Source organism: Phaethon lepturus, unplaced genomic scaffold (genome assembly GCF_000687285.1).
Source record: "Phaethon lepturus isolate BGI_N335 unplaced genomic scaffold, ASM68728v1 scaffold36951, whole genome shotgun sequence".
Taxonomy (NCBI): domain Eukaryota; kingdom Metazoa; phylum Chordata; class Aves; order Phaethontiformes; family Phaethontidae; genus Phaethon; species Phaethon lepturus.
In genome coordinates this window covers 4,042-13,627 of record NW_010516674.1, presented here as the reverse complement: position 1 = coordinate 13,627, position 9,586 = coordinate 4,042, and positions in this window count along the sequence as shown.

Sequence of the window (9,586 nt, the reverse complement as noted above, 5' to 3'; positions counted from 1 at the left end):
AACAATTCAGAGTTTTTTGGATGAAAATCACAGGCTTTTGGACACAGTTTGTGCTGGACGGATCCTGAGTTCTTTCTGCTAGGAGTTGTGTAGTTCTTGAGGGTTTTTCTTTTTTTTTTCTTTTTTTTTAAATGTAGCTGGAGCCAGTCTAATTTTAGCTGAAAATGACATATTTCCACTGACTGGAACTCTGAGGAAAAAGGTCCTTGTATGTCAAGCTATTTACCGCTTTAAATATATTTCATGGACCCCCTGTGCATACCAAGTCCAAAGAACTGAACTATACAGAGGGCACTTAAAGCAGGAGATGGGAGCAGCTTCTAAATGGATGCCTCCAGAGAAGCAGCTCCATGACTGCTCTGCTCCAGCCTTGTGGGAGGACTTGGGTCCGTCTTGCTCCCCACCACTAAAGGCCTAGACACAGTCCTCAGCACTACTTAAATGTAGCCACTAAGGAGACATAGAGATATTGCCCAGTGTTGAGAGCAGCACGGCTTCACAAACCATGCAGGCACTTGGGGACACTGAGCGCAGGCACAGGTACAACATATTGAGACAGGAGGCCAATCCCAAAGACTGGTTCCTCAGCAGAGTCTGATACGCTCAGCACCACACAGCCCTGGAGCACGCTGCAGGGTAAGCACACATGGCCCAGGGCATCAGAGCTGCTGAGGCAACGTGCAATGTCTGCTGAGGACTAATGACCGCCTAGAGCTGTTTTCCTCCTAGCCCTTCTGTTTTGTTCTCATGCCCATTCCTCTGCCCCACTCTGTTACCCTTTAAGACACCCAGCACCCTGAGAAATGCAGATACATGTGTACGTAAGGCACTTTTTCCCTTCTTCCACAAAAACAGCAATGATGAGGGCTCAAATTCCCAAAAGCCTTCCACAGAGCTAGGGAGATGGAAGCACTTGACCCCACAGAAGAGAAAGCATAAAAGTGACTCTTTGGCATGTCACAAGCCCCAGCAGCAGCTGCTATTCCCCCAGGAGATTCATATTTCGAGCACCAGCAGACAGGAGGCTGCAGGGAAACATGAACAGAGGGACTACAAAACTGGAAGGAAGAGCAGGCACACCTTGCTTCAGGCACCTACCACAGCATTGAGCTCTGCCTTATGCAATTTCCACATTATTAACCTATGTCTATGTCCAGTTGTCTTCAACTGTCAAGAGAGGCACTTGACAGACCATGGCAGAAATCCCCTCACTCTCACCATTCAGCAATCAATGATGGATTCCATGGAAAAGCTTGTCCCACCATGCAAAGAGAAACCTCAGGTTCCAGATTTTTTCCGGCTTTGTATTAGTAAAAATCCAACAACCTGGAGCATTTAATGGGATAGTTACTAACAACTCCTAGTCAAAACCGAAGTCTGTTCCAAACACTTAGAGGGTACATGTGAGAATGAAGTAAGTTCAGAATGATCTATCACAGGGAAAAACCCTCAAGCTGCTTGTAAAACATAATGTGGATAAAATTTAGGCTGGCAGTCTCCAGCCTTTATGGGAGCAGGCTCAGCCTACAGAGCCCAGCACCAGCCCCACCTAGTCAGCCTGGGCAGTGGAGGTGTCTGTCCCTCACTGCCCTGGTGAGAATCTGGGGAGAATCCCCCACCACACTGCTGTCATTGCTTGGCAGCACCAACCCCATCCTCACGTGAGAAAATGAAACAGTGCTGGGACCTCTGTGTATCAGCCCTGAAAGCAGCAGCAGGAAGCAAGGAGAGCCTGGGATGAAAGCCCACAGGACCAGTAGTGGTGTAGAAGTCTTTGCTCCAGGCTGAGAGTGAAAATGGCTCACACTTCTTATCTGAGGGGGTCTCCCGGGCGTTAGCGTGTGTAAACAACTGCCCCTGATAAGTTAATGCAACATTACAATCATCAGATATGAAAACATACATGTTCACATAAAAGTATTGTCTTGAGATTTTCTTTTCCATTTTGACCAAGGTTTAAAATAAACACATTAATCTCGTTCAGTCAAATTAAATAACTCAACAGTGACATCAGTATGAGTCTGAGCGCTATTGTTGCTAGCGGGAGAGTCGCCAAGACTGTGTGTATAAAAGCAAAAGCCGAGCTTTGCAGACCATGTGATGTAGTCTCAGATAAGTACATTGCACAATTTCCTATGGCATTCCCCCCAGTTTCTTTTGAAATCTTCTTTTCCATGAATTCAACTGTATTGACACGGTATTAAATAAACTAAACAGCTTTCAAATAATATTATTATCAGAACATCCTAGTTTAATGTTATTAAATTACATAATACTGCATATTATTCAGCAGCCTAAGCCATGTGTTGCTAGGCTTAGATACTCCATTTTGAAATACCTAGGTAGACACTCTGCTCCAGTAATGATAGAGATGTCAATTCACAATTTAATTTTAACAGTCTTTCAGGACAGTAGCTGCTTAAACTGTATGCCTTTTACAACAGGCAACTTGCCTACCCAACTGGAAACTTCCAGCATTGAAACGTTTCAAAACCACATTTGATGTATTTTCTGTACTGATGATCCACCATGTTTCTCAATGCTCATCGCTTGAGAGCGGCATGTAGGGGGGGAAGTGTTACAGTTTTGATCCATAACCACGTTTTGATCCACCACCCAAAACCATATAGTTTTGATCCACCACACATGTCAAGCCCTGGGCCATACTATGATGGAAGGCCTGGTCTGGTCGCCTCTATCTTCCTCATACTATCAGTATGATGTACTACCATCAGTATGAGTCAGGCATCATTCAGAGTACATCCCTAACACAATTCCCTCCTCTGGGAACACAAAAAAGGCTTTGTCTATCTGTCAGGTAAGTGACTGGTCAAGACAAAACATGGTCAATCTTCCATGCTGTAAATCTTTATTCCATTGCCAAGTTTAGCCTAAGATCTGAAGCTTGCTTTAGGGGAGAGATGGACACATATAGCATGTGAGCATGGACCCACCTTTCTGTGGTCTGCAGGAGCAGGAGAATGTGGGACTGGAAATGCTTCAGCCCAGTTCACTTGCTCCATTCTCCCTAAATATAGGGTGCCTACCTTAGCTATGGCTACACTAGTGCTGGAGAACTTTTCCGAGCATGGGAACTTGATTATCTATAGCATAAATGATTATCACAGTATCTGGAATGGCTTTGGTCTGTGCCAGTAGCACTTTCCCAAATAACGCTTATTTTGCAGGGACCAGGGGTCAATCCTCATAAGAAGTTTGCATAGAGCCACCACGTTTTGAAGGGTGAGACAGCTGTTGCATGGAAGCAAGCCCCTCCATTCCAGTTGGTCTCAAGGCTAAGAAGAGTATCAGACATGTTTCATTTATTAGTATGGAAACAGCCTTTCAGTAGAATTTACTTGGCTGCATAAACATGTTCAACTTGTTGACACGCATATCTGACTTAGTGACCCTCAAGTCCCTAAATATGTACTTGATAAGAACATGCAAGCACATGGCATGAACCATTCGATCCAAAAGTAAATACCTAGAAAAAGGTCAACAAAACCAGGGACCGCATACAGCTAATGCTAGGTCAGATGAGTCTCACATCAAGTCTGAAAGATTGACAGGCTAAGACCCAGCAACATGGACACAGAGTTAAGGGGACTGGGATACTTTCTCCTACTTCTAAGCCCATTTTTCACCTGCCCGTGGAGAATTGGCCTGTAGGTCTTCAAGTTAGGAGGAGAAATGTGTTCCTCCAGGAACTCCGCTACAGTGACTTCCACTGTGCTACTAAAGAGCTGGACACACCAAGAGCAGAGAAAACAGATGACTAACACCATCATCATGGGTTTGCTGATTCCTGACCTGAGCCAGGTCCTGCTGAAGTCAGTTAGAGGGGTTCCAGAGGTTGTGGAAATTAAAGGTGCCCTCCTCTGTGTTGCACAGGGCAGCATGTTGACTCCTCCACTGTGGAAAGATTTTGGGAAATTTAGATTTCACTTAATGTAAAAAGGATCCACTGTGTTGGGGAAGGTTCACGTCACCCCTCAGCAGAGTGTCTGCGCAGGCCAACACACTGATGAAGTTCCTGGCTAATTCAGTTCCCAAGGGTGTAGCAGGGGAATTGTACCAGTCCTCTTTATATTTCACTCTAAGCCTTATGCAGAAGTCAAAAAGGAAAAAACACACAGATGCTAGTGAAAACAGGCTTAAAACATAACTGTGTAAAAGCACAGTGCCTAACCTCCCTCAAAAGGGTATCTGTGCACATGTGTGTAAGTGCGTGGGTATGCAGACGGGTGTACGCATCTGGTCTGCCTCCACTCGGAGCGCCTGCCTCGGCTAGCTGAGCCAGGAGAGGCATGGCTATCAGTCTCAAAAATGGCTGACATCATCAGTCTCGGTGTCACTGCAACAGCTAAGTAAGGCCACAGAGGGAGATTTCTCAGAGGGTCGTCTAGACATAAGCTGTGCAGTTCCTGGAGATGCACACGGCTGGAAAATGGAGTAGTGAAACAATTATAGCTGGAAGTCTGCCGCTCGGTGACTAAATCACAACAGAATTGGAAGGGAGGAAATTATTTCGGTCAAACAACGTGACGAGGAATGCTGCGAACTTGCACTTGGTTAGTTATTTTTACCTAGCACTGATTCAGTTACTTCCACCTCCCACGCAGAGAGAAGCATACGCGTTTTCTCAGTGTAATCGAGTCTTGATTTGGTTTCAAACGTGCCCAGCTGGCAGCAGCCAGCGTGCACCTAGGACTGGCAAAGAACCTCCCGGGTCACATCATCACTGCCACTCACTATGGGGACCTTCCACACCTTAGCAGGGTAAAGGGCTTTTACAGGAACTACCTAAATAAATAAAAGTATGCTGACAAACACTTGGGCCTCAAACAAGCAAGGAACCTCAGCAACCTTGCCCTGGACCTACTCCCGCACCCTAAGCCTGAAGCACCAATCCTGGCATCAGCGCAAGGTTTTGCAGGCACAGCAGATCAGAGCTGGGGAGAGGTTTCACACATGCATTCGCTCTGGAAGAACGACGTGGAAGTGCCTGAGCTGCGCAGCCACCATTGCTGCCGCTCCAGCAACCAGCTCATGGCTCGGGAACAGTGGCCACATGTTACTCTTGACACATGTAAACCACTTGAAAAGACTCATGTTCCATTTGTGGCACCCACGACATCATTTGGGATCCCTCCAAGGCTTCTTGTTATGCTTGGGACCAGTCAGACAAGGGTGCTCTTATGAACCTATCTGAAACCACTGTCTTTTGCACCCAACAGAATATGAATGAATTATTCATTACAATGTTACTGAGTTCTTCCACAACCACAGAACCTGACACCCAGGGTTTTAATTAAATGGGATGTAAAGAAGGTTGTTCTTTTTTTTTAATTAAGAAACTAAATTTCTTCCTGGTTTGACCCTGGACTGCTCCAACTGAAAACAGCTGCAATGATAGGAAGTGAAGTACCTGAGACTCACATTTATCCATGTTTCACACAGCCCTGGCAACATCTAATTGTTTATTCCTATAAGCTTAAATGAATAATGCAAACTTCTGAAACTAATTTTCTCAAATTTTTTCAAGTTTGTTCTGAAAGTCCTTCCACACTGAACTTTATCTGAAGCCATCAATATCAAACAGCAAATCTCATAGTGCTTCATGCCTTTCTGGCCACAACATCCACACTGTGGAGTCTTCACTGAACCCACTGCCTCCTGGATAAAATAAGGAAAAATTTGATGCCAGCGCCTAAAAATCTACAACATCCAAATAATTCCTCTGAGCTTATGGAATCACTCAAATATTACCTCATCCACTCAGTATCATTCAGCTTCTCTTGACAGGAATAACACATTGTCATTTGATATAAAGAAGTAAAGATTCAAATATATAAGCTGCACACCTTAACACAGCTACATAAATTTCCAAAGGATGAACACTTGCAGATGGGTTTAAGAGGCGTAAATTCCATCACAAAAGAAAAGTAAGTACCCAGCTCACTTTTAGTATACCCATGATTCCTGGCTGGGAAGGAATGTACCAATTCCTGTGGTGGGACCGCTCTGGGTGAGCACATCAACATGCTTCAACATAGTTTTATTAGTGTGACTTAAGATGGGGAGAAGAGATGGGCATGGACCTGGAAACATTCAAGGTCATGCTGGACAGGGCTCTGAGCAACCTCATCTAGCTGAAGATGTCCCTGTTCACTGCAGGGGGGTTGGACTAGATGACCTTTAAAGGTCCCTTCCAACCCAAACTATTCTATGATTCTATGGTAACAGTAAGCCAACGTGCAAAAGGCTGTGCAAAAAGGATAGGGGCAATCTGTCTTTCATGTCCACTTCAAGAAACAAGGAGAAGCTATGCGTTGGGGATAGTTACCACTGCTGGAGGTCTGTGAGTGGAGATTACACAGATTTCTTCAGGAATAACTGCACTGGCCTTGGGCACGAAGAAGGGACTTGAAAACCCCTTGAGATGAGCACTTCCAATCCTATGTCCCCTACTATGACCAAGCAAAAGAGCCCCGCTCTTCAGGTGCAGCACTAGTCTAACACGGCTACACTGGCTTTGGCCCCTGGGCTACCTGCATCGGGCTGCCTGGGGTAAACCCAAACCAGAGGGCTAGACATTCTCACTGATTTTTGCCTTTGAAAATCTCCCACAATATTTGAAGGCACCCCACAAAATTACCACTGTGCAAAAACATGAAACTGGACTAATTTATCGCTATGATCTCTCTTTGACTGCACTTCCTTCCTCGGTATTAATTTTTAAAGGAAACCAGCGGCTGTGATGTTTATAAGGAGTGAACCGCACTGTGTTCCCTGGCTGGGTCACACCAAAGTTTCTGAGATGCAATCCCACTGGGACACATCCTCTTCTCTGCCTCACGCCCTGCTCCCGCAGGCAGGAGGAAGACCCATTCACCCAGGCTCTGCCTTATCCCTTCCTATGGCTGCCTCGCTCAGGCTCAGACCAGCAGCTCTGAGGAAGAGCCCCTCTCTCAGCTGCCTTCCTCCCGCAGAGCCGGAGGAGCACACGTGCCATGGGGAAGCTCTGAGAACATATTTATCGGAGAAGGCAGGAGGCAGTGGGATATGATGGGGAGGTGCATCAACCTGCCCTGGGGAGCCAAAATGTCTTCTCATGGCTCTGGTTATCCCCATTTTATAGACAGTCGGTCCTGCATTCCTCACATACCCACCATTCCCAGAGAAACTGCAGCAAAGCCCATCGGTGTTTCTAAAAATGGAACGGTTGGAAATACGCAAAAAATAGAATTCCTGCTTTTAAAATAAACGCTGACTCGTCTCTAATACAAAGCATGCAGCCAAGTGCCTCCCAAACAAACACTTCACAAAGGAAGAAGAGGACTAGAAAAGAATTTCAGCTTCTTTGCTGGCCTAAAGTTTATATTCACACTAATCAGATCCTGTAATCCTCGTTATCAATCACTGGCATTCTTGGAGCTGTTCCCAAATACCCATTTTAGGAAAAGGATTTGCTTAGACTTAGATGTTAAGAATGTTGTGAATAAGGATACATCTAAAGAACAATTACTTCACCAAGGATGTGGTGCTCAAGTCCGACGGGAACCTATCCTGAGAGTTTAGTGTCTTAAGTTGTTAGAAAGGAATGCACTTCTGGAGCTCTGGTTGTACCTTTACAGTGCACACAAGGGAAAAGGACAAAGCAAATGTTCTCCTCATGTTGTATGGTAGCACATCCCATCGACCTAACAGGAGATCTGAGGACCAGCTGGGTGAGGTCCAGCATGGTGCCAAATACCTTCATTTCCTGGGGGAATACACAGGCGTTGTATCCTCCTGACGGAAGGCTGGCTCCTGCTGGCAGATCTGATCCTGGAGATGGAAACTCTGGCACCTGGTTGTCCCCATGCAAGGACTGCATCTCACGCTTTTGAGATCTGCTGCCTAGTTGTGCCAGGTACCCAACGCCACAAAGTCAGAGATAACCTGGGACACCAGGAGTTAGCTGGGGAGTCTGTTGCCTCTAAGCACCCCATGTTGACAGGGCATCCCCAGACACGCTCCCAGCTGTAGCCTGGCATGGAGGCTCCCTGCCTAACGCCCAAGGTCCCCGAGATAGAGAGACATCTGGGAGGTCTGCCTGAAGGGTTACTTACTCAGTGATGGTGTTAACACAGCAGACATCTTTTGCAGAAGATTTAGCACCACACAGCTTGGCAAGTGAAATACATGCCAATAGATCACATAGATCATCAATAAAATACTCAAAAGGAAGAATTTCCAGAAGTGCTTCCTCTCTGACTGATACCAGGCCTTGAGCAGGAGCAGCAGTACTGCTGGCCGCCTCTCCTTCCTCTCAGGTGAGACAGCCTGGCCAAGTGCATATGGGGGGATACGTTTTACACACAAAAGGCTTTCCATATACATCATGTTAGCAGTTTTCCATGGAATCACATCAGCATTTCATTGTGTTCAAGCCATATCACATTCAAATCTGTTTTTCCTAAAAGGCTTTCATTGTGCCATCACTGTGGGAAATTGCTAATGCAATAAGATTGACATATAGGTTCTCCTGCATGAACATCCGCAGTAATTTGTGCTAATTGAGCCCTCAGTGGCTTGTGAAACCCTGCAGGGGGGAGGAAGGGTGGAGCATCCACAGGGCCTACGTCTTGGAGAACTGCAAAAAATAACAGTGTGGAGGACAGGTGAGCACTAATATTAGTGTGTTTTATCCATGTAAAAATCTGATTCAGTGGCAGGAATTGCCTTGGACAAGGGGGCAAGGCTCCCAAGCAACAGTGAGGCATTTTCCATGAAAAATATCTGGATATGCTTGGACTTTCTATGGAAGTTATTTCACAACAACAGGACTAAGAACAAAAGAAGCAAGAACTTGTCTATCTAGTTCCCTCCTGTGGGGGGAAAGGAGGAGACGGCTGGCCATTCCCAGTGACTTCAGCTGAAGATGTGGGTGCTCAGCTTCTCTGTAAACCAGAACACTTGCTTATGAGATTAAACAGGCTTCATATGCCTACATTTGAGCCTGGGAGTGTAAAAAGAGGGATGGATTCTCTTTAGCATATAAGATGGCATGCCATGCTAACAACCAGCTTCAGAAAACACTGAGGAAAAGGCAGAAACAGGGCCCTAAGTCTTTAAAAGAAACATTTCTCTCTTCTGAAAGACAGAGTCTACCTCAGGAGTCCAAGGAAGACCCCATCTCTCCAGGGCTGTTTCTCCCCTTCCTCTCCCCTCCTAGCACTCAGCTCTACCCCGTGCAGCCCCTCCAGCCCAAGAGTCCCAAGCAGGTTACCACCAAGAAGCCTTGGTCCTAGCATCGGTCCTGTAGGACACGCAGCAGGGCAGGCATGGGAGCCACAGGCTGCTGCCTCACACAGGAATGAATTTTGGTTTCCCTACTCTAGATGTCCCTGTGGAGGCCTCATGCCCTGCATGAAGTAATTTAAGATCCGTTGATGAGAGAGAGATAAATTAGCTACCTCATATGTGCTGCAGGGTAAGAAACTGCACGTTGGCAGTTGGGCCAGAGTAATTTGACAGAGACAAGTGGGTTTGGATAGCCCAGGCCAGCAAGTAACCATAAGGGAGTCTTGAAAAGTCA